The sequence below is a fragment of the Trachymyrmex cornetzi genome, unplaced genomic scaffold (genome assembly GCF_001594075.2).
Source record: "Trachymyrmex cornetzi isolate Tcor2-1 unplaced genomic scaffold, Tcor1.1 scaffold267, whole genome shotgun sequence".
In the NCBI taxonomy this organism is placed as follows: domain Eukaryota; kingdom Metazoa; phylum Arthropoda; class Insecta; order Hymenoptera; family Formicidae; genus Trachymyrmex; species Trachymyrmex cornetzi.
The window spans coordinates 54,663-63,121 of NW_017297343.1; positions in this window are offsets into that span (position 1 = coordinate 54,663).

The window sequence follows — 8,459 nt, forward strand, 5'->3', positions numbered from 1 at the left end:
AAATTAAAGGTAAAGATTCAGTCTTTTAAAAGCCGTAAACGGTATTTATGCATAATTTTTAATTTGAGTCATGGAACTTCTCAAATTTCGTAAACAATTTTGAGGTTAGACATCTTCATTTACGTTTGTGTAACTTCACGAAATATCGGCAAGACCGTTTTTTGAAGTACCGGTCGAAAAAGTAGAGATTTCAAGCTTTAAAGAGCTTTTGTAATCATCTCGCTACAATGGTTTTTCACTGAGTTATTGCTATTTGAAAATATTAAAAATTAGTGCTAAATTTTATGTGGCCCTTTTTTTTGCGTATGAGTAGAAAAGGCCGGTTTCACTAACTCGATTAAGCCGAATCGGTGATTAACTGTCAATCATAAGTGGTCAATTCTACTAAATAGCAAACACAATTTGTTGCGGGTTGACGCGTTGCAAGCGCTCACGCGCAGTCGTGCCAATTCGCGACGGTAATATTACTAGCAGAGCACTGGCATACGGCGCTGCGGTCTCACTGAATGGCAATCGGGGTGGCGGTACTGCGGAGGTTGCCCTCCTGCTCCTTTTGAGTTGCGTTTGTTCATAGTGAACGAATTGAATCCGTTTCGTGGTGCGTTACGAGCGGAAAAGAGAAGAGACCGACATTGTGTCGTGCTACCGATTTGGTACGTTGCCGAGACCGTCAAGGAGACGTCCTTACGATCTAGAACGCTACAAGATCGCGATCGAGTGAAGTTGAGCTCATCTGCGGATCCACAGGTTGCTAGCCCTCGATCCTCTTGCCCTCGAGTCGCGTGCGCAGGAAGCCATTGTTGCGACCCTGCCAGGATACGTTTTGTGTGCGTATCACACGGACGCCGGCATTGCGAGATATGATTATCTCTTGAAAAGTATTGCATACAACGTGAGATATCTCATTTACTATTGTTGAGAACGACTGAATGTACTTACATATCGTTACTTATTTTAAGGTTAACTATAAGTCTAGAACGTTGCTTTAGCCTACAAGAAAGTTGCATTATTCCTTCCCCTCGATCCGGATAACGAGAATCGACACAGAACTTCTCATCTGGATTAGCTGCAGACAGCGCAGAGGACATCGAGCTGCCCGAAGTGTCAGAGATCTTCAGATACCTATCTCGTCGTAGTACGAATGCTCGTCAGAAGACACCGAGATCTGGATTTCTAGTCAGCACACAAAGGCCCCTCCCTTCCCCTCACGAAAAATATTTCATTGTCACCGAGGTATGAGAGAGAAGTCGATGATATTGTAATCCGATCCGCGTTACATTTACTGTTAAGTGCAGCATGAGACGTGATATCTTGGCTATGTAAATCTTTCACTACTTTAATCGTTCGTACGTATTTTAGATCGTGGTGACTGCCGACCATTATGCGCACATGTCGTTCCTCGAGTCAAATCTATAATACTTTCATACAAATAAACAGTCAATTTTAAGCTGATTGTGATTAGCAGTCAGATCGTTCTTCAAATAGCAATTTACGATGGTAGTTTTTCCCTTATATCAGTGAGATCTGAGAATCCTCGATTTATCAAAGTCGTCGTCAGAATATTGTTTGACTAACAATTAACAATAGAACCTTTAACTGTGTTGGATGTAAACAGCGTCTCCCATATGACTCGACGAATGAATGAAGGCGTCACATTTAAATTTTCATTAATATGTTACTCAATTTTAATACAAGCCGATATGATATTTAACTTTAATGAATACAAGCGGGAACTGTATTATTATTATTATTATACTAACTACGTAAGCTATATATCTGACTGTGAGACATTTTCATTCTTGTGTGTGGGTTTCATTCCGTCCTGGCCATAGTGTCGTGCATTTATCTCAGCTATCGAACACAATTAGTTAATTCGACGACCAATTAAGTAATTGGCGTTGGTGAAACTGGTCCAAATAATTCTTCACGAAAAACATGCATACTTAGCGCTTTTTTTACCTTTTTTAAAAACGTAAGTTTGCATAAATAACAAGAAACAGTACCATTTGTGTTTTACTTTTTAATAAATCTTATTATTAAAAATTTTATAGGATTCAACTTTGCGCCAGTTGCTGATATCAAATCTTTTATACGAATACATAAAATTTTATGGAATTTAACTTGGTGTCAGTTGTCGATATTAAATCTTTTAAACACATGATACATATCAGTAGAATTAAGTAAATAGTAAAGATAGTACCATTTGGGTTTTACTTTTTAATTGTAGATATATCATTGGAATTAACAGGATTGCCATTGTATTAACGATAATTGAAATTACATTTCAAACAAATTTTCTTTACCTAAAACGGAATTTTTAATAGCAATACGGTTAGTTTTAAACTCTACTTATTTTATATTTAACAGTACTATATACAAACAACAGTACTATATACAAAGAATGACGGCACACCTATGGGTTCTCCACTTTCACCTATTATTGCTGACTTATTCACGCAAAAATTAGAAAAAACAGCTTTAAATATATTCAATAATCAAATTCTTTTTTACTACAAATATGTGGATGATCTTTGTGTTCCATCTCAAATGATAGATTTATTTTTTGATTGCTTCAATTCTGTTCATGCTCGATTCCAATTTACTTTAGGAATTAGAGATAATTCTCTTAACTTTCTTGATATCAAAATAATAATCATCATTGAACAATTAAGCTTTGATTGGTATCAAAAACCAACCTTTTCGAGTAGATTCATCAACTTTTTTTTCTGACCATACCATCTCAAAAAAGGGGAATAATTTTCAACTTAGTGGACAAAGCTTTATTACTTTCCAGCAAAGAAAATCATTTGAAAAATATAACATTCCTAATCAATACACTGTTATATAATGATTATCCACTTAAATTTATTTTTGACACTATCAATAATAGAATTGAAAACATTCAAAGAAGAGAATTTAAAATACGTAACAACAAAGAAGATAATAAAGAACCTGAAAACGAGGTATCTTGGTTTGTGGTTCCCTTTATTCCAAGGTTTACAGACAAATTTAAACAGATGGACAATAAAAACATTAAAATTTCATTTCACAGTACTAACAAATTGAATAAGACTACTTTATTTCTCCCTCTCTTATTTACTCCTTCCTTCGGCGTTTCCACTTCAACCTTCTTACCAAAGATTGTCTAGTTCACATTGTCTCTGAACACACTAGAGAGATGACCAATCCACTCTCATCGCATTATCTGACAATTGATATTTTTATATTATATTGACATACGTTTTATAAGGTATATATCAGCTGTTATTTTAACTGTTACACAATTTAATTTGATATATTTTATTTTGTAATTACAATAGACAATTTTATGTTATATTGATATACGATCTATAATGTATTTTTCACTATTTATTTTAAATGTTACTAATTGTTATTTTTTATAATTTTCTTTGTTATTCACACATTAATTTATTAATTTTTTATTATTACTCTTTATTAATTCATTTTATATTTCTAAGAATCTTAGATTATTTATTTAATGTTATACATATTTTTCTTTTTGTATTTGGTTTTTATACTTTTCCTTGCTTTATGCACTTTTAATATTATATTTTTTTAAAAATATTTTTATATACGTTTCAACAGATACAATTTCGTTTTAATCCGCATACCATGTCCAGAAGTTCACATTTTAACTGATTACAACCGTTGTACAAGTTTCAAGTTAGACTGAGCGTGTTTTTATTACATTAATACGTGAGTCTTATTATAATAAGTTTTGCGATTGAGAGCGAATTTTAATTTTTATATTCTAATGTTTTAATATCTTCACCGTTTTACTTTTGTATTATAACATTGATAATGATCCAACAGGGATCGAAACGTCTGTTTGGTTTGTTTATGTTGTATTGTTTATTGCCGGCAAATTAAATTTTATATTATAACGAAATGACATGTTTTTATTCTGTGACTTCTCAATATTTTCAATTTTATAACGACTAATTTTTAGGCTCGTAGCCTTTTTTCGTTCTGTTCTTTCTTAAATTGAATAACTATTCAATATATATAGTAAAGGACTCTCTTACAAATTCAAATTCAAATTACAATATATGTCAAGGGCTAATAAGAGTCAATTTAATTACTAAATATCATAAAGCGATCTTAACCATTATAAATAATAAATATACATAAATGTTCGTTAAACAATAATTACATGTTTCGGCTCTCAATTCGAGCTTACTTATATCGCTTCCTATTCATCCTTATAACATTACTACAATGAGAAATTTGATAAACTACACCATAATAAAGATGCTAATGTGACGACAACCCTGTGTCCTGGCTTCGTGTAATGCTTCAATGAGTTCATGTTCCTCTTCAAAGGACTGGCTGATCCATTGCTCTTGTCATGAGCCTGAATATCATATTAATCAGCATATATGTAGAATCTTACAAATTAATAAGTCGAAATAAACTATTGAATGTTATGTGGCGACTTGCCACTAGAGGTCCACGGGACTCACTCGGTTCGCGTAAGCACCGCGCCGCGCGAATTCCCTTTAAATAGAATATCATTCTGGATTCATTCCAGGCGTCTAAGGCAAGTCTCACACTACATCGCCTTACTGATGAGTCTAGTAGTGTGGGACCAGGACGAAACGCTGTGGCCGATCACAAAGCTTCGAGTTAGGCCTCCTTAGTGGACATTTCCACATTGGTGACCCCGACGTGATATGAACACACACACGCACACACGCTCATACAAACACGCTCACATGCACACGCTTGCACACGCTCACACACGCTCTTGGACACGCTTACACACGCTCGCCACACGCTCACACATAGCGGCACCGAGCAGCATCGAGCAGTACACAAAGCAGCATCGAGCAGCACACAGAACAGCATAGAGCAGCACAAGCAGCATCGAGCATCACCGCGTTCATCTCTGATATTTATCATTCCGACGCAATCCGTTGGATCGCGCCCTCATTGAGGTGGAGTCCTGTGGCGACTCGCCACTAGAGGTCCACGGGACTCACTCGGTTCGTGTAAGCACCGCGTCGCGCGAATTCCCTCTAAATAGAATATCATTCTGGATTCATTCCAGGCGTCTAAGGCAAGTCTCACACTACATCGCCTTACTGATGAGTCTAGTAGTGTGGGACCAGGATGAAACGCTGCGGCCGACCACAAAGCTTCGAGTCAGGCTTCCTTAGTGGACATTTCCACAGTTAAATACTTAAAAAATTAAAATTATTGAAAAAGATCAAATGAGAAAATATATTATTTAATCATTAGAAAGAGATAGAGTTATTCAACTATTAAGAAATGTGAATCTTGTTAATTATGCAAACAGTATAAAAATTAATTAGAAAATTAATATGCTAAATCTAAGTCTTAAAAAAGGCCGTAGTCTAACATGTTTAAAACATAATTAATTAAGCATTGGAATCCAATCAATTCAAATAGGCACATAATGTTACGTGTAAATAACTGTTCTCACCAACATCGATAGCATCACACTTTCAACCAGAAAACAAGTATCCATAAAAATTCTCGCAATCTTGATCAGAATAGAAATCAAATGAGTCGTACCGATCTTAAAAATATTGCAGTGTGTAACTTAGTCATTCTGATAAATCAGTAAGGTCGAATATTCTCGAACTGAGCTCTCCGTAAAAACATTTTCACTCTATGACTGTTTCTCAACGTCTGACCACTGTGCGATAGATTAACTTGTCGTTCGCAATGAACAATATTATATTTTGTTTATGATTGTCGCGTACTCTTTGTGAAGGCTTTCTGTGTCCATTTGGAGATTTATGCTGTCCTTTTGTTTTTTAATGTACCACATTTCGGAAATCAAGCGTTTGTTATAACAAGGTTCTTCATCTAATACTTTTACGTTGTTCCAATCGAAATCATGTGCATGCTGCAATCTATGTTCAGTGATTACTGAACGAGCAGACGTATTCCACCTAATGTGGTTATGGTGTTCAGATATTCTAATTTTTAATTGTCTGCTCGTTTGACCCACATAAGAAGCATCACAATCATTGCACATGATTCTATATACAATATTGCTCTTAACATTATCCGGTCTTCTGTCCTTTTGTACTTTTATAAATTTATTAATCTTGTTGGAATTGAAAAACGATACTTTCGTGTCATTTCGATTAAACTTGATGAACTTATCAGTTACGTTTGGTATGTACGGTACAGAAAACCAGAATATCGCTGTTTTAATTTCGTCATTGCGAACCCCTTGGTCATGTCCGGTCATTGTTCTGATAGACGCGTTGCGTGTAGCGTAGTCTATCATTTATGGTATCAAAAATAAACTTCAGGGGATAGTCATTACCTATGAGAATCTCAATGATTACTTTGAGGTTTTTCAGATGGAAAGTTGAATCAAATAAAAATATGGCTCTATCCACTAAATTGAAAATTATGCCTCTTTTTTGTGATAATGGTTTGAAAGATAATTTAAAAATCTACCTGAGAACGTTGGTTTTTGATACCACTCAAAAGATAAATGATTCTCCTTGACTCTTATCATTACATCTAAGTTCAATGAATCACCCCCCATCTCCAAGGTGAACTGCAGTCTAGAGCGAAACGCATTAAAGCTATCATTAAACCTATTGACCTTGTCATTCGGAACCGCCGCAAAAAGATCATCCACATAACGATAATAAAATAAGTATTCACTATTATATAATGACAAGGACACTTTCTCCAATCTTTACATGACTAAATCTACCATAATCGGTGACAAAGGCGATCCCATAAGCGTTCCAAAATTTTGCTTATATATTATACCATCAAACACGAAATATGTCAAATCTAAAACAAGTTTAACCGCTTCTAAAAATTCTGATTTCAAAAATTTACACTTAATAGAAATGTGTTGCCAATTATCATTGACACAGTCCATAGCCACGTATAATGGAATGTTCGTAAACAGGGAGACCACATCTAACGAAATTAAGCTGTAATTATTATCTATCTTCATTCCCCTTAAATTATCAACCAAATTAAAACTATTTTTAATGTAGCTATCTGCCTTAGGAACTCTGAAGATGGCTCAAATTGAGAGCCGAAACATGTAATTAATTGTTTAACGAACGAATTTATGTATATTTATTATTTTTCTAATGGTTAAGATCGCTTTATATTTAATAATTAAATTGACTCTTATTAGCCCTTGACATATATTGTAATTTGAATTTGAATAAGTATATTAAAGTTCAAAGAAATAGTCGAGAACAATCAACAAAATGTAACGTCGTCTACAAAATCTGTTGCAATGAATGTGATGCATCTTATGTTGGACAAATGGATAGACAACTAAAAACAAGGATTGCAGAACATCGCAAGCATATTAATTAGAACACGACTACCTGTTCTGTGATAACTGAACATAGGATACAAACACAACACGATTTCGATTGGGATAACATTGAAGTTTTAAACGAAGAATGTTACAACAAACGACTGATTTCTGAAATAATAAAATTAAAAAACAAGAAAATAATCTTAATCTTCAAACTGACACAGAAGGTTTCAGTAAAACATATGTATCTTTTATAAACAAAGTTTGACACTGTGTATATTTGTGTCATACCAATCTATCGAAAATTTGAAATCAGTACGTGGCGAGATGTCTTACTGATAACATATCTCAGATCAGGTCTTTTAAAACAGTATTCTTTTACAATTTTAATTTTAACTTTTGGACTGTGAATAACATTAATTCACTCTTATTGTCTTCTTTACTGTTTCATAATTTATCTAAGACATTTGTATATTTGACTAAATGTTATCTACGATTTTTATATTTTTGACAAATTTTGACCATCACAATGAGATGTTCGAGTATACGGTGAGTGTTTAAAAGAGATTAAATGAAAAAACGTTCCTTCTCATATATAACAAATTAACATCAATTTTGTATCATATAATATCTATAAAATTTAAACATTCAATCTGCAAATCGTTTGAGAGGGGATTTTCGTACGTCTATTAAGCTGGCACAGCCACTTCAGCACAATCAAACGCGACCTATACCACATTTTTTTGATATTTCTTTGCTAATTTTTTGGTCTATTCCCGATTTTTTTGCTCCAGCCAATTCGCTAAAACCCATGGCTGTGCTAGTAAGACCAAAGTTAGCACAGCCACAAAGAAAAAAAGCAGCAAATAAAAAATCAAGTACATATTCTTAAAGGGCTATTTTTTTGCTAATTTTTTGCTCTATTCCCGATTTTTTTGCTCCAGCCAATTCGCTAAAACCCATGGCTATGCTAGCTTTGAGACCAAAGTTAGCACAGCCACAAAGAAAAAAAGCAGCAAATGAAAAATCAAGTACATATTCTTGAAGGGCTATTTTTTTGCTAATTTTTTGCTCTATTCCCGATTTTTTTGCTCACTGTTTAAGTCGAAAAATTCGACCAATAGTGTGGTTGTGCTGGCTCGCGTACAAGAGTAAAGTA